Source organism: Peromyscus maniculatus, chromosome 3 (genome assembly GCF_049852395.1).
Source record: "Peromyscus maniculatus bairdii isolate BWxNUB_F1_BW_parent chromosome 3, HU_Pman_BW_mat_3.1, whole genome shotgun sequence".
NCBI lineage: Eukaryota > Metazoa > Chordata > Mammalia > Rodentia > Cricetidae > Peromyscus > Peromyscus maniculatus.
In genome coordinates, this window is record NC_134854.1 from 147,697,181 (window position 1) to 147,721,859 (window position 24,679).

A 24,679-nucleotide genomic window follows, 5' to 3' on the forward strand; every position below is an offset into this window, starting at 1 on the left:
TCACTATGTGGACCAGACTGGCCTCCAACTCACAGAGAGCCTTTTCTCTCTGCCTCCCGAGTGCTGGAATCAAAGGCGTGCACCACCACACCTCCTGGAATTTCGGCAGTGTGCCACACCCCAAGTTTGCAAAGGGGTCTCTCTTTAGAGGTATTCTACCTTATTTTCTTTATGTCCACGAACGATGAGTGTTTTGGTATGAGTGTGTCCATGCACCACTTGCATGCCTGGTGCCTGTGGAGTTCAGACGAGGATGTTGGATTCCCTGGAACTGAAGTTACGGACAGTTGAAATTCCCACACAGACAGTTCTGGGAGCCATCTCTCCATCCCACCAGAGTTCTTATGACAGAGAAGTAGGAGTTTCCTAGCCAGAGAAGTAGCTGTTCCAGCTTTGACCTGGAAGTACTACCCCTACTGAGGCTTCTGGTAACTGCCACGCCTGCCTATGACTTGCCCCTGGGGCAGTGTCAAGATGGGAGCCCTTAAGACCCGAGATCCTGATGTGTTGGTGCTCTTGGTTCCTGGTGATCCTGGATGCTGGATTGCAGACCGAGTCAGAGTTCTGGAGAACCCTGCTGGACTGTACCTCACTTCTCCCGGATCCTGTAACTGACCCCTCTACTGGCTGTAAGTTACCCCAAAATAAACCTCCTTTTTTACTACATGGAGTTGCCTTGATAAATCCCCACATTAGAGAAGGAGATGTGAGGACAAGCCCAGATTGGGATGATGTGTGGCCATGTGCTAACGACCATGGGATGTCTCTAGAAGCCGGACCAGGTGAGGAGACGAGATCGCTCCTACAACTCTCAGCAAGAACTGCCCACTTACGTTAGACCTCTGGCCTCTGGAATTGTAAAATAATTAAATGCGTTATTTTAAGCCACTGCATTTGTCATAATTTATTACAGTAGCAGAAGGAAATGGACACCGCTATTAAAATAAACATTGGGACCAGAGTGCAAGTCTCTGTGGGATCCTACATGCAAAATGAATCGTCTCTTTTTTTTAGTCCTCCTGTCTTTCTTTCAGCACCCAAGCTCACCTCGCCTCCGCTTCTCCTCCTTTTCCCCTGGTCTCTTACCTGCTGAGCAAAGAGGGGTTTTGTTTCCTGATATCTCTCCTGTTGTTGCCAATGGGCATCTCAGGACTACCCGGGGAAGAACTGTAGTAGTCAGGGCTCTTGAGAGGGAAAGAAGCTATGGTTTGAGTATATATTAAAGGGGGGTTGATTAGATTGGTTTACCCAACGTGATTTGGATAGTCAACCTAACAGCGGCTTTCTTCACACCAGAGAAGCGGGAAACTGTAGCTGTTCAGTCCATGCAGCTGAGGTCCTGGCAGCCCCAGACTGGTGTGCCGGAGGCTGGAGGATTCTTGGAGAGTGACTGGTCTTCAGTCCCCATTGGAAGCCTGATGAAGCCGGCATCAGTGGGGGAAGGCAGCAGCGGCGGCGGCGGCGGCGGCGGCGGCAACAGTCGATGAACTTGCCAATGGGATGTGAAGGCGATGAGGCAAACAGCAAAGTTTTGCCCTTGGATCTCCTTTATCAGGGCTGCTACGTGGTTAACAGGCCTGCCCCGCAGCTTATTAGTGATTCCAGACCCTGTCAAGTTGAGACACAAGACTGAACTATCACAGGAGCCAAGTCCAAACAGGGTCAAGTGTTAGAGGTGAAGGCAAGACCTCAGGCTTTGTGATTCTGACTCAGCATTGGTTCCTCCTTTGCTCTTGTCACCTCCCATACCAGGGGTCACACGGGTAGGGTGAGTGAGAGCGTTACAGATGCAAACACTCTAAATATTCCCTCCAGTCCTTCCTATCAGCTGCACAGATGCTAAAAACTGGACCGATACAGGAGACGGTCAGCATGGCCCCTGTGCAAGGATGGCATGCAAGTCTGGGAACTGTTTCACAGTGTGCAGCAAGATGGGAGAAAGAGCTGAGGAAGGAAGTGGGCACAGCCAATGAGAACGAAGTGTAAGGATAGGGATGTAAGAAAGTGTCACCGTGAAATTCATCCATCATTTTGCGTGCTGATGGAAGCGCAGTGGTTAGGGGCGGGGGGATGGCTCAGCGGGAGAAAGCACTTGTCATGCGACTGCCGAGGACCAGAGTTCGGGTCCCCAGCACCCTGTGAGAAGCTTCTTGGGCCCATCTGTAATCTTAGTGTGCGGAGGACAGCGGTGGTAGAGCACACCTTCAATCCCAGCACTTGGGAGGCAGAGGTAGGTAGTTCAAAACCTCCCTTGTCTACAAGGTGAATTCCTGGGCAGTCAAGGCCACACAGTGAGACCCCCCTCAACCAACCAACCAACCTCCCCAAATGTCCAAACCCTCACCAACCAAACAAAGAAATATATGGGTGGCAAAGACAAGGGATCCTCAGAGGAGGTCGGTTCATTAGACTAGCCGGTTTCCTGAGCTCTGGGTTCAAACATGAAACTCTACCTCAATATAAAATGTGCAGAATGATTGAAGACAATGGACATCAACATCTGGCCTCCAGATGCACCTCCATACATGCACCTCCACCCCAAACATGTGTGACCATATGTAAACACACACACACACACACACACACACACACACCACACAAAACTTTAATTACAAAAATCCCTTTTAAATATCTCTTGGTTCAACAATCCCGTTTCATGGCAGACATCCTTGTCTCCCACCCCATGCCCAGCCTCTGTCACCTCCTGAACCTCATCACCTGAGACTGTCCTCTGCACACGCCGAGCAGTTTAGCTCTTGCTGGGCATTCCAGTTTGTGTCTCTCTCTGCTCCTCCCTCTCCCTCAGCAAGACAAGCTGTTTATCTCAGGATATCCTCCTTAGAAGGTGGGGGGAGTATGAAGAACCAGTGTTTAATACCGTCCATTTGTTGTGCCTAAGGCTTGTTTCACGTTTTTTTTTTTTTTTTTTGCTCATTTGTCCTGTTTGAAGACTTCCCAGTCCCTTACTACCTCTGAGTGATTTTTCTGTAGCACAGCTCCCTTCTTACAGAACGAAGAGATGTCTTCGAATGTGTATATTATCTACTCAACTCTTTTAGCTAAAAACTCAACTCCATAAACGTGGGATGACTTGGCCGTTCTCCCTGTGACTTATGTGCTTTGACCAGGTCGGGCACAACGTTGTGGTGTCGTAAATAGTGAATGCACAAGAACCTGATGTCCTGGGTCTGAGATGGACAGAGAGGCTCTTCTCTTCGCGCTCCCTTCTGTGTGACTGCCTACAATTCTTCTTGCCCATTCAGGATGTGACATGCATACCCATGTCTGGGTTCCTCACTCCCTTCCCCAACCCCAGTTCCTGGTCCTTCGGCATTTCAGCTCAGCCCTCTCTGAGGCTAGCTGAGCCGCTACGTTCCCGGCCTCGTCAGCCATCACAGGTTGTTCTTGTCTGCTCTCAAAGCACACTCCTGTAGCGATGTTTTCTTTTCTTTTCGTTTTTCGAGACAGGGTTTCTCTGTGTAGCTTTGCGCCTTTCCTGGAACTCACTTGGTAGCCCAGGCTGGCCTCGAACTCACAGAGATCCGCCTGCCTCTGCCTCCCAAGTGCTGGGATTAAAGGCGTGCGCCACCACTGCCTGGCCCAGCGATTTCTGTTTTATTTATTTTAACTTCTTCTTCTTCTTCTTTTTTTTTTTTTTTTTTTTTTTTTAAACAGGGTCTCAGTGCATAGTCTTGGCTCTTCTGGAACCCACTATGTAGACTAGCTGGCCTCAAAGTGATGGAGTTCTGCCTGCTTCTGCCTCCCAAGTGCTGGGATTAAAGGAGTGCGCCACCATGACCGGCTCTTGACTAATTTGGGGGGACAGGTTCTTTCTCTTTAGCCCATGCTGACCTGGAACTTAGTACGTAGCCCAGGCTAGTTCCAGTACCCGCAGCCATCCCCCTGCCTCAGTCTTATAAATATTAGATTTGCAAGCACGAACCTTCGTGCCCAGTTACTTGTTTCTTTTGAATTATCCACTAGCCTCTTAAAAGGTTCAGTCTGGGCTGTGAAGTTGTGCCTTGTGTATTTACACAACAAACAAAAGTTTCCAACCTTGGTCCCCAGCTCCGTCATTGGCAGCTTCTGGGTGTCTCTTACTTCAGGTGTGATTCTCACTGATATCAAGGAGCCCATTTAATACGGAAATGTTCTTTGAGGTTGAGGCCTTGTCACTGCCTATAAGCAAAGAAAACATGTCACAGAGGTTTATGAACTTTCGAGGAAACAGCAGCCTAGATTCCAATGAACTCAGGTGGCCCAACCCCAGAGCCTCAGGCTAAAAGACTATCTCCTGGGGTGAGCGGATGTATTGTTATTGGCGCGGCTTGGTGCCTTTTATTTCTCATTGATTGATTGATTGAAAGGAGGTCTCACTATGTTTCTCACACTGGTCCAGCTCGGCCTCTGGAATATCTGGGCTTACGGGAATTTGCCTGGCTCTCTGTTTCCGTCCTTTGATTGTAGAGGGTGAGTGACGGGGCTGGGGGTGGTGACCTGGGATTGTGCTACCCTGAGGTAACCTGCAAACAAACCGATTCTCGTGTGAGTTTGCGCATTGGTTTTGTCCTTTGTCTGTCCCTCCTGAGCCTGTCCTTCCACAGCATCATAGAGATCACTGCCCTTCCTGCACCATGCAAGGTGGGTAGGTGGGTGGGAACCTGGTGGGCCTGCCCTTGGCTCAGTGGTAGGCAATGGCGATATAGCTTCTCTTCAGGGTACTTCTGGATTCAGCAGAAGAGGCTCTGGTGTGTGTGTGTGTGTGTGTGTGTGTGTGTGTGTGTGTGTGTGTGTGTGTGTTCTTTCTTTCATAGGAAGGAAGACAAGAAGGAAAATAGTAGCTGTCACAGGTCCGAACGCCAGGGCGTTCACCAGGTTGCTATGACAACCTAGGCAAATCGCTTTGCTTTTCTGAGACTCCATTTCCTTATCCATAAAGTGGGCTGCTATTCCTGTGTAGTCACCGAGAACCAAATGAGCCCTTGGATGTGGAAGGGCTCTGTAAACTGGAGACATGCTCACAAAAGACCCTTTCAACTTTATCCATGCAAATGTGTGTCTGCCACGTGTGTGAGGGTTCACAGGGCCAGAACAGGGCACTGGATTCTCTGGAGCCTGAGACACAGGTGCTTGAGAGCGGCTTGACATGGGTGCTGGGATCTGAACTCAGGTCCTCTAGAAGAGCAGCGAGTGCTCTTAACTACGGAGCCATCTTTCCAGGCCTAAACTTAACTGTGATCCTGACTCTCAGGCTAAGGTGTGGTGGCTAGGCCTCGAGCCTTGGAGTCATGGACTTTTGGCAAGAGGAACATTTTTACTCTTTGAAGAGCTCGTTCGGTCTCCTGAGCATCTCCATTCAGAGCGTGTTGATTCCTGTTCCCCGCGCATCTACCTCACATGTACACTGAGTGCCAGGCCCTGTGGGGTTACAGGCACAGGCAGGGTCTACATCCTGCTTGAAAGGAGTCTACCACCCAACTGGAATGCAAAATAGAGAAGGAAGAATTAGTGGAGTGAAGGGCAGCAGGGATGTGGGAACACACACATCACTTCACCGACCTTGAGTAACCTGAAGCCGCAAACCAGAGAGATGGGGCATGCTGGGAACAGCAGAAGGGCCCTCCCACTTCCACCCAGCTCAGTGGGATCTGCCTGGAGAAGGTTTTACCAAAGGGCAAGAGAACCATTGTGTTCTGTCTTTGTGCCTCAGGGGCCATTTGACTAGATATTCTAGCCCTATAAGTTCCTTGTGCCCTTCAGCTGTGTCTGCGGTCCTGTGTGTGTGTGTGTGTGTGTGTGTGCGTGCGTGCGTGCGTGCGTGCGTGCGTGCGTGTGTGTGTGTGTGTGTGTGTGTGTGTGTGTGTGTATAGAGTGTGAACCTTAGAGTGTGAGTTTAGGCAGATCTGGGAAGGTGAAATGGGCCAGGATGAACTCGAAGGAAAGGAGCTGTCATGGATGTCTATCTGGGACTTGTATATTATTGTCATGGAGTCATTGCCTCGAGACACTCAAGTCTGAACTCTATCTTCTGACATAGGGGCCCCTGAGCTGGTCTCCGCTGATGCCTGTCACCCGAGTCCCCCACATCGGGTGCTTTATATAATCCCGTGGTCCCCTCCCCTCCTTTTCTCTCTCACTAAACTTTTGTTTTGCAATAATTTCAGGCATACAGAGAACCTGCAATGATAACAGAGCATTCTTCCTAAATGCCTGACGAGGCATTTGTTCAAAGCTTCCCCCAGAAAGTCACACAACAACTTGATGTTGACTTCTGGCCTTTACACGAATATGTACATGCTTGGACACACTCTTTCCCTCACTCATGCATATAAACATGAAAACACACATACACACACACACACACACACACACGCCCACTCACACACTAATGGCTCCCTGATTATGTACACACCTTCTGGTACCTGAGAAGTGTTATCTACCATGGCAAAAGGGACTTTGCAGATTCAGTTAAGGTTAAGCATTTGTCAGTTTTCTATCAACAGGACAAAGCACTTGTATGTCCTCGGTTTCTTTTTGACTTTTCTTTTTAGATTGTATTTGTGTGCATGAGTGTTTTGCCTCGGTGCCTGAGGAGGCCAGAAGAAGATGTTGGATCCTCTGAAACTGGAGTTACAGGTGGTCATGAGCCACTATGTTGGTGCTGGGAACCAAACCCAGTTCCTCTGGAAGAGCCATCTCTCCAGCTCCCTTATTTTTATTTTTTGTTTGCTTAATTAGGTTTCTATGGCTGTGATAAAAGACCATGGCCAAAAGCAACTCAGGGAGTTTCAGCTTATAGCTTCTAGTCCACCATGAAGGGATGTAGCAGAATCTTAAAATGTCTTATTAATAAAAAACAAACCCAGGGCCAGGTATTGGGGTGAATGCTGGGAGATCAGAGAAGAAGAACAAGCTATAGCCACCTCACCTTGCCAGTTTCTCAGCTGATCTTGTTTCCTCAGACTGGAAGCCTCTGAGTCCTCATCCAGAATGAATCTCAGCTGAACTGCTGCTCAAAGCCTGAAAGCTTAACCAGCCAAATGCTTCTAGTTCCTGGTCTTTACGCCTTATATATCTTTCTGCTTTCTGCCATCACTCCCTGGGATTAAAGGCTCACTTTCTGGGATTAAAGATGTGAGTCACCATGCCTGGCAGTTTCCAATGTGGCCTTGAACTCACAGAGATCCAGAGGGATTCCTGCCTCTGGAATGCTAGGATTAAAGGCTTGAGTGCCACTATTTTCTAGCCTCTGTATCTAGTGTCTGTTCCGTTCTCTGACCCCAGAAAAGTTTATTAGGGTGCACAATATTTTGGGGAACACAATATCACTACAAAGGGAAGTCAGGGCAGGAACTGAAACAAAGACCATGGAGCTCGTCGCTGGCTGACTGACTGGCTTGCTTCCAATGGCTGCTCAGCTTGCTTTGTTACATCACTCAGGACCACCTGCCCAGCAGTGGCACCGCCCAAATCATTTATCAACAAAATGCTCTACAGGCTTGCCTATATGTAATGGAGTCAGCCTGCCCATCTGCCTGCCTTCCTTCCTTCCTTCCTTCCTTCCTTCCTTCCTTCCTTCCTTCCTTCCTTCCTTCCTTCCTTCCTTCCTTCCTTTCTTTCTTTCTTTCTTTCTTTCTTTCTTTCTTTCTTTCTTTCTTTCTTTCTTTCTTTCTTTCTTTCTCTCACAGGGTTTCTCTGTGTACCCTTGGCTGTCCTGGAACTTGCCCTGTAGACCAGGCTGGTTCTAGGGCATACTCCCAATTGACCCAAAGGCTTATAGCAAGATCCCACCTACAAAACCCCCATCCCTGGAGAGCAGGCTCCCAACCCATGAGCCTCAAGAACATCCTAACTATGACAAGCACTAATACATATTACTTCTCATTCTCTCTCTAGCTGTGTTACCCAAGGGGCCATGTTTACAGTGACTTTCACAGGGACAGTGCAGAGCAGGCGGCAGAGCTGGAGGCCAGCCTCAGTCTACTGGTTTGCCCATCGCCAGTGTCCTATGTTGGGTCGTCTCGGGTGCTTTGTTTCAGCCCATGTCTGGGAGGGTTTCCAGGCAGTGGATGAGTCCTGTGGTTTCTTCCCATCCCGCACGTTAAGAAGGATCTCAACATCCTTGGCTTTGGGGACTCTCCTCCAGCTGCTTGGGCTGTAGGTCACTGCTGGCAACCCACCCACTTTCCAACCCGCCTTTTCCAAGCAAACCAGGAAAAGAGAATGCCAGAGCCCTGGGTACTCCGACTTGCCCTCCACCTGAGGCTTTGCTGCGTGTCTCCGCTTCTCCAGTCCATGCTGTCTGCACCCTGGAATTTCTACTGCAGGAGGCCGTCCTGCACCTGCCAGCCTTTGGGGCCCCTTGAGAAGCTAACTCTCTGCTGAGCTTGAGCTTTGTATCTGCTTCTAATGTGAATTTTGAAATAACTTATTCCTTCATCTAGTTAAGAAGCAAGGATACTTCTCAATGGATGGGGTTGTTTCTTTGGTTTGTTGTCAGTGTCCTGTCCGGCCTGATGAGGCATTTGTTCACAGCTTCCCCCAGAAAGTCACACAACAACTTGGTGTTGACTTCTGGCCTTTACATGCACATGTACACGCCTGGATGCACTCTTTCCCTCACTCATGCATATAAACATGAAAACACACATGCGCGCACACACACACACACACACACATGCCCACTCACACACTAATGGCTCCCTGATTATGTACACACCTTCTGGTACCCGAGAAGTGTTATCTACCATGGCAAAAGGGACTTTGCAGATTCAGTTAAGGTTAAGCACTTTTCTATGGGAGTGATCTCTTTGAATTATTCAGATGGTCTCCATCTGACTGCATGGGTTAGAGTGTGTTCAGAGAGAACTGTGGTACAGCGTCTCAGAGAGATATGACTATGATGGTTTCACAGCTAAAGAGAGAGGCTATAAGCCAAGGAATTTGGCAGCTTACAGAAGCAGAAAAATGCAAAAAAAAAAAAAAAAGCAGAAAAATGAACTAAAAAAAGGCAGCCCTGCTTACCCATCTTATCCCAGAGAGACCCATGAATCAGATCTGACCTTAAGTGCAAAGCACATAAACGGGTGTGCTAGATTTGTGAGAATCTGTCACAGCAACAAGGAAACCTGTACATTCTACACAGAGATCTAACCCTATCACTAGGGAGATTGCAGAAGTATTAGTTCCTCACAGTTCTGCCTGGGGTCTGGGGTCTGGCGGATCTGGGCTGGAATCCAGACTTAGCCACACACCGCTTGTGCAATCTCGGGCAACTTATGTCACCCGTGTGAGCCTGTTTCATTTGCAAAAGGGAAACAGGAACACTTGACTCACAGGGTTGCGCTGAAGATGAAATCAGATATATGCCAAACATTTAGCTGAGCGTATAGGCAACTAGTAAATGTTAGGAAAGGATTGCTTTGGCGCCGTTCTGGGTACGCTTACAGTGACTATAACAGGGCTTTCTCTGAGTTCTACGGCTCTCACTCCCCTCTCTTTTGACTCCTTAAGGATCCAGGAAGCTACCTGGGAATCACCCCTTGGGTTTTCACCCCCTCCTCCTCGGCTGGTGTGCTTGCTTCCCTTTAGGAGGGGCTCTCATTGCTTAGACACTGGCAGGCAGTGTGAGGAGGCCTGGGACTCTGCTCCTGTGTCTTGGGAGTGATGTCTACAATGACTGCCCGGGGTAGTGACTGCTCCGTGAGTAGGCAGTGTCTTTCTCCCTTCACTCCTTACCCTCACGCCATTTCAAGGGCACAGTTGGACCCTGGCAGGCTTCTGCACCTCTCCTCCAAAGTGTAGACTCCCAGAGCGGTGGAGGCCTTCGCGTTCCTCTGAAGTTTGCATTTGTGAGCTCCCTGCTCTTTGCGAGGCCTTTGTACTGCTGGGTAGATCTACTGAGCAGAAACTTTCCCTCCCAGCCTGGAAGCCCGCCATGTCCTGCCCTCTGGGGCCACCTCCAGTGAACCTGCTGCTAGGAGGTGGTGGTGGGGGCTGGGGAGGGGGGGCTGTTCCTGCTCTGCTAATTCCTTCCTGGGTGGCCCCAGGATTGCGAAACACCTATGAAGGTCAGTGTGGAAAGCATCCTAGCTTCTGTAACTAATGCTTTGTGAATTACACATCCCTCCCATCCCCCCACCCCGAGCCATATCTTCTAGGTTCCTTACCTGTTCCTTGGGGAGGGGGTTGCCCCGCCCCCTGCTGCTCCAGGGGTGCAGGACCCAGACCTGGGCCCAGCCTCTGGGGTTAGGCCTGCCTTAATTGTCTGGAATCTTTTCTGTTGCAGGCCAGCCTTGACTTAAGCCCCTCCCTCAGGCTGGCCACCCTTCCTCCCTCCTCAAAGCCCCGCTTCCCACCACATAAACCCCACAGACACTAATGCTCTTGCTGGGCACAGAAATACCATTGTATTTTTAGCTCTGGCCCTGCTCCATCCCACGAGCACCCCTCTTGGCGCGAACTTGGCCAGGTACTCAAGTTGTTGTCCCCAGTGCTGGAGCCACAGGAATGCGCCCACCCCGTAACATTTACGTGGCTCTTCCCACATCTCTCCTGCCACCCTTTTGCCTCTGTGACTTGCATGACTGGCTTGCACACGCCTCTCCCCTGCTCCCATCTCACACATACACGTAAGAGCACATGTACACACACATCTCGAAACTCTAAAGGGGCTTCTGTCTCCTGACCCGATCTATCCTTTGCCCTTCTTTCTGGCAGAGGAACTGCCCCAGGAATACCAGCCCAAAGGGAACAAGGACAGACAGAGAGAGGGAGACACGATTGCTTCTTAGCCCTCGAGGCCAGTTGGTTGGAGGTGTGCTCTCAAGTGCACACGCGTGTGCAGGCACACCTGCACCCACACACCCCCACGCGCACCATGACATGTGTGGTGCATACATGTGCCCTCTGTCTTGTCTATGGCATGGAGTTAACCTGTGATAGACAGTCTGTGTTCTGAGGCAAAATGATTCACCTAAAGATACCAGGACAGGCACCAAAACTACACAGAGAAACCCTGTCTCAAACCAAACCAAACCAAACCAACCAAACAAACAAAGATACCTGTGGTTTCCTTTTCAATTTAAAAAGAGGGGCAGTCAAAGGGGGAAGACCCTTCCCCCACGAATCCAGTCCTGGCAGAAAAAAATGGTTCTTTTTTGTTTTGTTTTTCTGAGATAGGGTTCCTTTGTGTAACAGATCTGGCTGTCCTAGAACTCACTTTGTAGACCAAGCTGGCCTCGAACTCACAGAGATCCTGTGCCTCCCTAGTGCTGGGATTAAAGGCGTGTGCCGCCGCCGCCGCCGCCGCCGCCGCCGCCGCCGCCGCCGCCGCCGCCGCCGCCACCACCACCCGGCTGAGAAAATGGCTCTTCAAGGTGAGAACTGCGTTTCTCTACACTTATCTTCCTCTAAGCCAACTCTGTTTTAAGTGTCTTTTTTTTTTTTTTTTTTTTAACCAAAGCAAGCTGGAGAACACAAGAGCATGCAAGTGCTTATACTATGGCAGGCATGTAGACATCAGAATCAGAACAGCCTTGCAGAGCTTTCTGCCCACCTTCCTTGAGGCCGGGGCTTGTGTGGTCTGCTGCTCTGTAAGCATGGCTGGTTCTCCTGCAAACTTTCAGAGATTCTCCTGCCTCTTGCCTTATCTCACTGTAGGAGCCTGAGAGTTAGAGATGCCTGCTGCTGGCCGTGGCTTTCTGTGGGTTCCTGAAACCAGGACCCAGCTCCTCACTTTCTTAACTCCGGTATTTTTAGTGTGGCCCTCACTGTCTGAGCAGAGAGCTTCCTGGGGACTGGTCCTGGAGTAAGGCACGAGGCATTCGATTCTCATTCTTCTGAACCCAGGGCCTGGAAGCGTGCTAGGCAGGCTCCTTGTTCGTTCTTCTTTTTATTCTCAGTTTCTCTGGGTGACACCCAGTCTTATTTCCGCTTTCCTAACACACTCTAGACTCTTTATTTCCGCTCAGGTTGGGAGCACGCTGATGCTTCAGTTAGGATCTTTCTCTCCCAGTATCTGCGAGGCGGATTCTCTCCCTTCTTCAGCCCTCTGCTCAGACCAGAGCTTCCAAGGCATTTCCTTCTGCTTTGATCCCAAAAGTGCCCTTACAGTCAATCACTTGTCACGTAGTAATTCCATTTTTATTTTTATTTTTTCCTTTTGTGCGTCTCTTTTCACTTTCATAAAACCTTCCCAGGCAGAGGCCATTCTTTTTCTCGAGGGCCTAGAACCAGGCCTGTACCACAGCCTTAGTTCCTATGGGAGAATATAGGAAGTGGTATTGAGTAAGGCCAGAAGGGCTTGCAGAGGAAACCTCCCTGCCCAGGCAGCTCGGGCCCTGCAGGTGGGTAGAGAGGCACTTGGTGTCCCTCAGAGGACAGAGTAGCTGCCTGTTAGCCAGGCAGGATACACTGAAGCCTCAGGGCTGGCACTGGGAGCTTGCCTAGGGGCTGCATTGGCACAACCGCCAGTGATTCCTACCCTTCTTTTCCTGAGCAATGAGTTAGCTGGGCTGGAAAAAATGTGCCAGGGAAATGGCCCCTGCTGGCAGGGCCAGGTTGTGGACGTGGTCGTGTTGATGGTCAACAACAACAACAACAAAAACTCCTTACTTATATACCCTTGTCTATCAGTGTGGCTGCCTGTGGGAGCCCAGCTGGAAGACCGCTCCCACATTTTACCCCAGGGTGCTCTTAAGGAGAGAGGGATAAGAGATTTAGATACAAGGACAGAGGGGAGAGAAACAGAAACACAGGATAACTTCGGGAGGGCCTGGATACTTATCCACCGGCCCCTCCTGTCTCTTCTAAAGGGCTTTTTGTAGGAATGCCAAGGGGTGGAGCAAAAGACCTCCCCCTAGCTCAGCCCAGTGTAGACCCTTCCAATCACCTAGAAAGCATGCACATGGTCAAGCAATCCTCTAATGCAGCTCTGCTGGGTAAAGCAAGCTCAGCTTTCTCTAGGAAACCTTTATGGGCCTCCACAGCTGCTAGGGGCAAGCATAGTTGGGGTCCTAAGCCCCCAGTGCCTCAGACTATGAACTCAGTTGGAAGTTGGGCTGTTGCAGATGCAACTGATTGTTAAGATGTGGTCACACTAGAGTGAGCTGGGCTCCAGTCTCACGATGGCTGTCCTTGTGCAAAGACACCACAACATACACACACACACACACACACACACATACACACACACACACACACACACACACACACACACACACACACACTGACATTGCCGAGAGAAGATGGCCAGCCACAGAAGAACAAGTACTGGACCATTCCAGTGAAGTGGGACCTAAAAGAGCCAAATGACAGAAAATAACAGTGGTTACCAGGAACGGGGGACTCCACGGGGAATGGGGAGCCAAGGTTCCGTGGACAGATATGGAGTTCTGTGGGGGGGGAGGGGGATGACTAAAAATTCTGGAGCTGGGTAGTGACACTTAATGCTGCTGTGAAATGGTTAAAATGGTTTTATTTATTTGTTTGTTTATTTTGAGGCAGGGTTTCTCTGTGTAGCCCTGGCTGTTCTCACACTTGCTCTGTAGCCCAGGCTGGCTTGGAACTCACAGAGATCCGCCTGCCTCTGCCTCCTGAGTGCTGGGATTAAAGGCATGTGCCACCAATGCCAAGCTTTAAAATGGTTTTTAAAAAAATTACATTTTACTTCTTCTTTTTGAGGGAGAAAAGCTTTACATGGTCACAGTCCTTCACGGTGGCGGGGGGGGGGGGGGGTCTGGGGGCAGAAGCTTAAGGTGGGTTGCCACATTGCATCCATACACTGGAAGCAGAGTGGTGCTCAGATAGTGTTCTCCTTTTTGTGTTACTTGCTTTGTTTTTGACATGGTCTCAAAACGCAGCCCTAGCTGGGCCTGAACACGCGATCCTCCTACCTCAGCTTCCACCACACCCTGAGCTGCTACATGTGCTTTATAATATCCATGAACACACTAACGTGGAAAGAGAGAGGCAGCACAGTGCGGGAGATGATGCACAAACTTGGAGAATATTCGTTGATGAGACAGCTGAGGTTGCTTGCAGAGAATCAGCAGCTAGGATGAGCCTGGCGCCATTACCATCACATCCCACAGGAGGGTTCAACCCACCCCCGCCACCCTCTGCCCACGCCACCCTCTGCCCACACCACCCTCTGCCCACGCCACCCTCTGCCCACGCCACCCTCTGCCCACACCACCCTCTGCCCACCCCACCCTGCCCATGCCACTGTTAATATTCTGACCCACCCCTTGGGGCCACCCTGCATCCTCTTAGGAAGTAGAAGCCCCTTCTTAACGGAAAACTCCGCCCCTTCCCCCCGTCTCTCCACTCCCACGAGGTGTGCGCCCCTCGACCTTTCTCTTCTCTTTCTCTCTTCTTTCCCTCTTTCTTCTCTCCATCTCTCTATTATAACAAACCATTTCCACGTGGATGTAGCATCTGGGTTGTGAATGTCCACCCGCCCCACTGCCACGCCCGCATGGAGTGGGTCGCCCGCCAGCCTGCTGCTACATCTGCCCAGCATGGTTCCCTGCACACATGGGAACCCTCGGGGTCCCCCATGCTATACAAGATAACTCTGCAGAGGTCCTCCTGGCGCATTTTTCCTGCCTGCCCTCAGCCGGTAAACCTCCCACCCCTTCGGTAAGCCTCCCTTTGGGCCATTTTCCCACGACTGAGGATTCGCTCGTCTCTCTCGATCGTGGTGCCGGCACCACGTGTTTTTCGGGCTCATAGCCCCTCGGCCCCACCCCTATGCAACCGCTTATGGGGGCGGCCTGTGGCCTCCATGGCCCATAGCCTTTGAGATGACAGTCCATTGACATCTTGCGCCATTTGTTAGTCCTTGCTGCCTCTCTGGGATGCCGGAGGTCAGCCTCATTTCACTCGCTGGTACCACGTATCTTTTGAGCTCATAGCCCCTGTGTGACGGCATATGGAGGCAGCCTGTGCCCACTCAGTTCCACGGCCCATAGCCTTTGTGACAATGGTCCACTGGCTAGCTTGCGCTGTTATACCTCATTGTGGGAAAATGCGCCTACCCTATCCCAGCTCCCCCCTCATCACCAACTCCTCATGCTCCTCCAGCCTCTGGCTAAGCAACTATGTCATCACCTGTCACCAGGTTTTGTGTGTATGTGTGACATGTAAAATTGCCCTCCAGGAGCAGCTCGCTCTCTCTGCCTGCCTCTTGCCTCCAATTCCTCTCCTTGTCTGTGATTCTCCCTCAAATCTTTCCCCTCTGTCACTTAACTCTGCTGTCAGGACCTCCTGTCCCTTGCGGGACTTTGGGGCTCAGCCCTGCCCCCTGCCCCACTGGCTGCTCCGCCCTGCTCAGAGCCAAGCCCCTCCTCCCTCATCAGCTCCTCTTTCCTCTACTGCTGCCTCTACCCGGGCTTGAGAGATGGACATGTTAACGTGTTTCTGACTGACTTTTAAATGCTTCACTTTACCTGTTCCTTATCTGTTCAGTTTGTCTTAAAAAAAAAAAAAAAAAAAAAAAAAACCAAACAAACAAGCAAACACCATGTGAACATGGTGGTCAGGTGTCATATTTGATAGGGGCAATCACATGATCAGGCGGCACCATCTTAAATGATAACAACCACGTTGTCTAGCTACCATCTTGGCTAAGGTCAAAACAGGCAGGTCATATGACCTCACTGCCATCTTTACTAAGGGCAGCGTGAGTGAGGTACCTGGCGCTCAGGCCATCAATATGGAGGGAGGTTAGGGAATCACTTCCTGCTGCGCATTTGTTTCACCATTGTTTTATGGGCCGAGGAAAAGTCCTCCGGCCTTGGCCTGGCGTTCCCCAGCTGCCTCTCTCGGGCTCTAGTCGTCTGGGTGGAGGGAAGTCCAGTCATGGCCTGCCGTTTGTTCCTCCACAGCCGCTTGTGTGAGTGCGACTCAGAAAGGCACCCACTCCCCTCCAGGGCATCAGTGCAGAACCCCATGCAGGCGGTATTGTTATATTAAGATTTTAATGCTGTGGGATAATGCTTTTGTGCACTGGTTTAATAAAATGCTGATTGGCCAGTAGCCAGGCAGGAAGTACAGGTGGGATAAGCAGACAAGGAGAATTCTGGGAAGAGTAAGGCTGAGTCAGGAGACACCAGGCTGCTGTTCAGGGAGCAGCATGTAGTGGCACAGAGGTAAAGCCACGGAACACATGGTGACATATAGATTAACAGAAATGGGGTTAGTGTAAGCAGTTTTAATTAATATAAGCCTCTGTGTGTTTACTTGGGTCTGAGCAGCTGTGGACCTCGTGGGACACAAGAAAACTTTCAGCTACATTTTAAATTCCAGATTTTAACATTAATACAATTTTGATACATGTTGGGTTATTGGGTCACAAACTCAGGATTTTAAAAGGATTTTAAAATTTCCTTGGTTACTCATTACTTGCTTTTCTACGATCTGGATTTCAGTATTATAATCTGGCTCTATTTAAAGATCAGCCCTCCTGTCCTTGCTAACTTCATAAAGCTGTAATTAACTGGGAAACCTGTATGCTCAGATTTAAGTCATATATATGCTCTCAAAGTTGTAAATATATCTAACAGAGTTTGTTCTCCTGGTCCTCAAATACCGTAGAGATCTGAGAATATGGCATTTAACATAAAAGTCTTTTGATGATTAAGAGACGTATCAGCTCGTGGAAGCATCCTGTATCTCCTCCAAGAGACGGATGGCCACAGAAGAACTTCCACCCGGAAGCTTATGGCAAGGCTGGGCATGCAGCGAAAAGCCGAGATCCTGTCCAGACTGTGAAGAAGAGGAACAGTGGAGGACCGATTGCCCCATACTGCAAAGTCAGGGGGCGTCAGCCTCCCAAAATTTCTACTCCACAGATAAAACCTGTCAGATCTTCTGGGCCTATCAGCTGAGTAAGTGCTTCCTTTGGGGCTTCTGCGCCCCTCAGCGACAATGGAGAGACTTGGGATTAGGTAGCTGGAAAGAAAGCTGTCTCACTTCTTACATGTATCCTTCTCAGATCTGACAATGTTTGATGACTAGGGTATATCAGTTTAACAACCCTAATCCAAAGATACCTTATTGACAAGTTTCCTATAAAAATTATAGACAGCTAGGCCTCATTCGCCGACTTCATGGTACCCCCTGCCCACACCTATCTGCCCACACCTGTCTGCCCACACCTATCTGCCCACACCTCCCTGCAGACACTCTGATCTCCGACTTTGGCTCCAGAATCCCCAGGCAGCACGGTTCTCCTTCAACAACTCAGTCTGTGGTGCTTTGTCACCTTAGCCCCAGAAAGACACAATGCGCCTCTGTGGCTGGAACCCCGCTCCAGCCCCCTGGCTTCCTCCAGTCCCCTGGCTTCCGAGGGCCCTCTCCGCGGCTGGGGTTCCGTCCCTCCGTCTGTCCTTTGCTGTTCCTGTCCCCTTTGCCTTCTCATTTCCCTGCTGGCCTGTCACACTGAAGACGACTTGGTCAACAGGAAGCCAGGGATCTTTGAAGCTTGTTCAAAACCTGTCCTCAGGCCTGGGTGCTTTACCCAGCCCCTCCTTACATTTGTAAATGACGGTGTGCAGGAGGGAGGGAGGGAGGGAGGAATGAGTCACTTCCCCCTGATCCCTATCAGAGTTGCTTTGAGAGGATGCCTGTGTGCGTAGAATAAGCTGTAGAATAAGCTCGGACAGTAGACCCTCCATGTGTCATGGTGACAGCTAGTCAGAGCAGAGTCCTGTGGCCTCTCTGGACTTAGGCGAAAACTGCTACAGGGCGTAGTCTGGCTGGGGTTGCCTTCAGTTTAGGGCAGGGGCTGTGAGATGGAGTGGGAAAGCCCTTCCCATAGGACCCCTGGACACAAGCTTGGCCCTGGTTCTAGTAATAGACAACTAAAGGAAAAGGCTTCCATGTCGTCAGGAAAAGGCTTTCATGTTGTCCGCGGCAGGATCCGGAAGTGGATAGGGATAGGAAGGCAGAGCAGACAGTGGGGTCAATGGAAGGCTCATTTCCAGACCGCAGGTGCTCACAGTGGACAGGCAGGCAGAGGGGACCAGGCCTGGCTGCTCTCATGGAGCCTCTAGAGGCAGTTGTGGGAACACAGGAGATACTTTGACAACAGGACTTGGAAAAGACTGCAGGAAGGCAGTACCAGCTGAGAAAAGCCTCGACAGAGGGTAGGGAGGGCGGAGAATGGGAAAAGTACAGTAGCAGGGAGGTGGGTTGTGCAGGGCTATGTGGGTCTGGGGTAGCTGAGGTGGAGGGTGGGGGTGGGGAAAGGCTGCTAGTGAGGGACAGTGTGGCTGGTTAATGAAGTACCCCAGCTGTCGTGGTAACCTTCCTGGGGGCATTTGAGCAAACATCTATTCACCTCAGGGCACCAACAATGACCAAAGAAACCATTCCATTTCGTCTCCCTGGGGGAATTGGGGGCTTTTTTGAATTTAGGAGCATGGCTTGACTTGAGCAGCCGATTTCCTGAAAAGGCCACTGCAGGACAGATGGCAACTCATACAATCACACAAGCTGTATCACTGCAGCTTGTGAATCATAAATTTCTGAGCTTCCTGATTTTTAAAATTTTATTTTATTTTTTTTTTTTGAGACAGGGTTTCTCTGTGTAACAGCCTTGGCTGTCCTGGAACTGTAGATCAGGCTGTCCTGGAACTCACTTGGTAGACCAGGCTGGCCTTGAGCTCACAGAGATCCACCTGCCTCTGCCTCCCAAGTGCTGGGATTAAAGGTGTGTGTTGTCTGATGTTTCTCTCCTGCCTGACAGTTCCCAAATAACCACTTAGAGGCTTATTATTATTATTATTATTTTGATTTTTTCAAGACAGGATTTCTCTGAGTAGTTTTGCGCCTTTCCTGGAAGTCACTTTGTAGACCAGGCTGGCCTTGAACTCACAGAGATCCGCCTGCCTCTGCCTCTCAAGTGCTGGGATTAAAGGCGTGTGCTACCACCGCCCAGCTTGAGGCTTACTATTATTTATAAATGATCAGCCAATAGCTCAGGCTTGTTACTAACTAACTTAACTAAACTAAACTTAACTAAAATGGGTTACAACATAACCCATTTTTATTAATCTATGTGCCTCTCCGAGGCTTGTGGCATTTACCTCTATCCCATTTTGTATGTCTGACTAATTCTCCCTCTAGCAGGTGACTCCCTGACTCTGCCCTTCTTCATCCCAGAATCTTCAGTTTGATTGTCTCACCTAACTTTATCCTGCCTTGCTATAGGCCAATTAGCTTCTTTATTAACCAATGAAAGTAATACATATTCACAGTGTACAGAGGATTATTCCACAGCAGGCATTCATCACCACACCCAGCTAGCTTCATGATTTTTATAATTTTTTAAGACCTGGGTTTCTAAGCCTTTGACTCTAGGAGGGAGTATTTCATTGAGGAGGAAGTAGCCACATGACAGCAGACGTCAGCCTAGACTCTCATTAGGGTTGAGTCTAAAATTGTCCCTTCAAGATTTGGCTGCCAGCTGATGGGTTTTGAGAGGTGACTGGGTCATGAGCACCCTAACTTCATCACTGGCTTGATGAGTTAATAGCTGAATGGACTATTAGGAAATAGGGCCTGGCCAGAGGAAGTAGGTCACTGGGATGTGGTGTGGTGTGTGTGCCTTTGTAGGGTATATCTTGTTCTCAGCACTCCTGTTATATGGCTCCCAACTCCCTCTTCTGACTTTCGTGGGTACTTGCTTTCACACTTGCAGAGGACCTCCCCAACTCATAATTTAAAAAAAAAAAAAACTTAAAAAAAAAGCCTCTAACATAATGATGGTTATAAATTAAGAATGTGTAAAGACACAAGAGAAAAAATTTAAGGAGGAATCTAATGGTTTTGTTCCTCAGTTATTTTGGGGAATTTAGGGGGCAGATTGAGTTTTGTTCCATGTTAACATAAAATGACATATAAACATTCACATGAAAACTATGAGGACAAACACGGCACAATCATATTCACGAGATAAGAAGGTTTTATTTCTTGTGTGTCTTTAGAGGGAAGAAGGTTGGGAAGCGGGAAGTGTCTAAGGCTGCAATGTATGCACAGAACTTCTCAGGCCAGCATCCACCACATCAGACCCATTGAGTGAGCTCAATGTTGTGTGGGATAACAGTGTCCTCAAAGCACGAAGGTGAATCTGTTACACAGAGCGACAGTGGGCAGATTGACACAATAGCCCTCTGTGAAGGGCTGGTGGTCAGCCCTGGGATCAGTCATCATCCAAAGGTGTGGCTCCTGAAGGCTGCTTGGATGTGGTTAGTGAAGGTCCAGGAGTGAAGTGGCCAGCGAGCTGAGCGTCTCCAATAACAGCTCAGCTTCAGCACAGCTGCTGGTCAGTGAGCCAGAGGGGCTGGCTCTGCCATCAGCCGGAGTCTCAGGAACAACAAAAGCTTGAGATGCCAGCAGCAGTGTCTGGGTTCTCTTTGGATTTTCGATGGGGATGACATCACTTGGCCTTTTGTAGATGACTCTGTCTGGAAGGCAAGGTTGGTGCCGCCTGGCCTGTGTAGGTTTCTGCTGCAAGGGATCCGAGAACGTCCTTTTTCTTAATCTTCAGGACATCAAGGACTCCAGACATCGTGGTTTTTCTTTTGCATTATGACAGGAATCAGGAACAATGCTAAACAGTATGGTGTGGACCCTTTCTTGGGCAGTGGAGAGCCGCGTTTTGATTTTCTCTCGGTCTGGTTTATTGGGAATGTTCAGTCCTATGATACAGTCCCTTACTTCAGGTCCTAGTTGTTCACCATCTAGAAGGCCATATCCCAGCAGCTGACTCTCTGAGGCCTGACTTTCCTGGATTATTGAAAGGTGTTGGGTTAACAGTCATTTGGGTCATTAAAGTTTAGGATTACTTGTTGTTCAGCAAAAAGCAAACGGAGGAGGAGCTTGGCATGGTGAAAGTTGTGCCACCTCGGGAAGGCGGCAGGAAGGCAGGAGTCTATAGAGATGTGGGGGCTGAGCGGTGTGGACTTGGAGGATTTTGGGGAACCTCCACAGGAGAGGAGAAAATCAAGACAGGAGACAGATTTAGACAGGAGCAGCCATGCTAGCTGCCCAGTGATGCTCTTGGGTCTTCAGAAAAGCCTCTTCAAGTTTACTTACATTGCTGGGGCTTGATGATTAGAAAAGAAACATGGATTCTAATTGACCCTGAGCGGGGAGTGCTGTGGTATAGAAGTGGAAGAGTGACTGGAAACCGTACTCCTTATGAGTTCTCCAAGACTCCATTTTCTCCTTTTTCCGTTTTCTTTATGTGGCCCCTATCCATGTATAAAATAATGATTGTGATTTCTTTCATATGTTTGTCTTGAGGTGGCTTTCTCCAGTCCCTACTCTGAGAGCTGTGGCCCTAAAAATCTTTTGGGGTAGCTGTTAGTTATTTAGCTGCGTTGTGTTCTTACCCTGAAACGTCTCAGATCCTGGTCACGCGAGACGCCCTGACCTGGAAATGGCTATCTTGACCTGGAACTGGCTAAGCGGAAGTGTCCACCTGGCATATGCAAACACGCCCGACCATGGGGGCGTGTTGTGAACCCTTCAGTAGCAGAAAGGTGATGACCAATTTTCTGTAACTGCTTCCATGTTGATGAGAGCATAGTCTCTGCTTAAGAGGGACCACAAGATTCTCAACCTACTGGCTGGAGGGGTGGGGCATGGCTTTTCTATAATAGGAGTTGATTGGAACCCCTGAATTATAGGGAGTTTAGTTTGAAATTGTTACATGTCCTAGAAGATGCAAATGTTACAACTTTAGAAATGTAAGGGTTAGCCGGGCGGTGGTGGCGCACGCCTTTAATCCCAGCACTCGGGAGGCAGAGGCAGGCGGATCTCTGTGAGTTCGAGGCCAGCCTGGGCTACCAAGTGAGTCCCAGGAAAGGCGCAAAGCTACACAGAGAAACCCTGTCTCAAAAAAACCAAAAAAAAAAAAAAAAAAAAAAAAAAAAAAAGAAATGTAAGGGTTAAGCAAGAGTAACATGATTATACCAACGGATTGTTATGCCCAGATTGTGACCCCCCAAAGAGACCACCGAAGACCTTGGATGTCCAGAATGCAACAGCAAGGTTTATTCTGCAGATACAAGTCTAGACAGGGGACTCATTCCTACCTCCAATACAGTGAGGCAGGGAGGAATTCCTCTTTCTTTGTGTGGCTGGCTATTTAAAGGCAAAAACCACAAGCCCTTCAGGGGGGTGAGGGGGGTTTGCACGGGTGCAACTCGGATTGGTTTATTTTTATCTCTGTTCTCTTTTAATTGGGTGAGGGTATGTAACCTTTGAATTTACTGGTTGGTAGTTACAATTATCACTTTGGGGGCTGTACAGCACAAGTCCCAGGCTTTGTCCTTGAGCCGCCATGGGGGCTGGCTGGCCTAGCACGTCATGCACATACTCTAAATTGGTGAGGGGCCCCAGACAGTAAACATTTGGCTGAACTTTTAGCAGTTAGAGTATGTGCAGAAAGGGAGCTACTGCAAGGACTATGTCTTTTGTTCACAGCCCTCCCAGAGACTGCTTGCTCAGTCTCAGGAAACTGAAACTGAGGCCTGATCTCTGAGACAAGACTGAGCAGCCTGTTATGGCATCTGCTTGGTCCTTTCAGGATGATCCCAGAAGGGCTGGGAACCAGGAAACCAGTTGTGATTGCTCTAGGAGAGCCATCTTATCCTTCAGTATCCTTCCGCTCAGACCACTTCCTTGTTTCTTACAGAGTTGGTTCATCCATATGACAGTATTGTAGTTTACACATTTATCCTTTGGCCAGAGTTTTCCCACCCACTTTGTACTGAGGTCAGGCTATGTTACAGTGCCATATTAACCTCATTGCTTTGGGATTCTTGGGTTATACCTTAATTCTTGAAGATGCTTATAGCATGTGGTCCAATGGATGCTAAATGAAGAGACACGTATCAGGGCCATTGGGGCAGGCAGAAGCATCTGTCTCATCCGTTCTTAGAGTCTTGAAGATCTGATGGCTGGAGAGCGCCTTCCTACTCTACTCAGACATCCCTCAGTGAGTCTGAGCATGGTCACAGGAGAGTCAGAGACCCTGGCTTGCTTTCCCAGCTCGTTGGCGCTTACTATTTCTCCTATTGGGATTTAGACCAATTGCTTTTTGCCTGCATTCCAGGGCCATGGAGCAAAATACCTGAATTTTACTTTCTTGTGAGCATTCTGGAGGTTGTTTTTATCTCAGTGTGGTGAAGTCACTTTCCCAAGAATCTCTTAAAAATAAGTGAAAAAACACCTGAACTATTAGACTCTGTGGTTTAGAGGGCCAGCTTGCTTGCGTGAACAGCTTTGGTTTTTGGTCTTAAATCCTTTCAGGTTAAAAGCAAAATGAGTAAATCAAAGCTAAAGGGGATGTCTTTAGCTGGGGAATTGTCTCCATGCCCTTGGGGTTGGGGCTGTTTACAGTGAATGAACAGGGTAGAGACCAGAGCAGTTAGAGTATAACAAAGCCAAAGCAGAGGTAAATAAACCATGAACAGTAAAGTGGAGGGATGATCTCTTGTTAGGTAGTAGCATCCACAGTGCTGGGGAGTCTGGGAGCTTCATCCCAGTCGACCCCATTATCCAGGCAGGTGTCTGGAAGGTGGAAGGAAGACCCAGGCATAGAAACAAATGCTGATAGCACAGGAAAGTCGGGCGTGGTGGTGCTCTAGGGACCCAGCGGTGCTGAGGACTGTAAATAACCACACTGAGGGAGGGGAGTCTTCATCTTGTCTCTATCCATGGTTGGTGAGAATGTGAGACATTTACTACCAGGGAAACCCACACATCTAGACCAAATGTGGTCCCTTACTGGCAGCTGCTGTCTGAGCTTACATCTGGGCTCAGAGCTGCTGTTGATGTGTACGCTTTTCCACCATGGCATAGTTCAACTAACATCAGTAGAATGGGGAGAAGGGCCCCACACATTCTAGTTATGGGATGCCGTAGCCCTGAGAAGGAAGAGGAAAGGAAGGAAAGAGAGAGAATCTGGTTCCCCAAACTATGATCCGATCTCCTGCAGGGATTTGCTCACCCCGTCTACATGCTCCAGGAAAGAAGGCTGTGTGAGTGCTGGCTGGCGGAAGGGAAGGTCTAGGGTGTGGGCAGGCCAGCTGCTGGCCGGGGTCACCCTTTATCCTCCAAAGCTTGGCTAACTTCCCATCCTGTAGGAGAAGAGTTTGAGGCCCACCCCGGACCCAAACACTTAGCCTGTGGTAGAGAGCAAGGACAGAAAGGAGGGTGAGGAGAGAGAGAGAGACGCCCCTGAACTAACAGTTTCCATCGCCCTGTGGAAGTGAAGAGGTGGGTGGTGGTGCAGGTGAGGAATGTGAAACAGGAAATAGTACAGGGGCTGGAGAGATGGCGCCATGGCGAAGAGCTCTGGCTGCTTTTCCAGAGGACGTGGATTTGATTCCCAGCATCCATGACAGCTTCCGACCATCTGTAACTCCGTCTCAGGGGATCTGACACCCTCTTCTCACCTGTGTGGGTACCAGTTACAAATATGGTGCACAGGTACACATGAAGGCAAAATACTCACATAATAAAACAAACAAACAAACACAAATAAGCACAAGCACGGAAATAACACTTAGCTGACCCCACCTCCTAGCTGGCTGCTCATTAAGTGTTGTAGGTGTGGGCCTGAGTCTCAGGACACCTGCTCAAGTTTTCAGGTCTTTTC

General features: G+C 49.4%; 1 long non-coding RNA gene and 1 pseudogene across 1 annotated transcript; one reads left to right on the forward strand and one right to left on the reverse strand.

Annotated features, from left to right (window-relative positions):
* Positions 1-515: 515 nt before the first annotated feature.
* On the reverse strand, positions 516-9,910 carry LOC143272529 (uncharacterized). Its single transcript, XR_013050173.1, has 3 exons — positions 9,739-9,910; positions 4,057-4,179; positions 516-1,608 (listed from the first exon to the last, which is right to left on the reverse strand). It is a non-coding gene; the product is annotated as an uncharacterized LOC143272529 (long non-coding RNA).
* On the forward strand, positions 1,824-1,924 carry LOC143272582 (U6 spliceosomal RNA; annotated as a pseudogene).
* Positions 9,911-24,679: the final 14,769 nt, after the last annotated feature.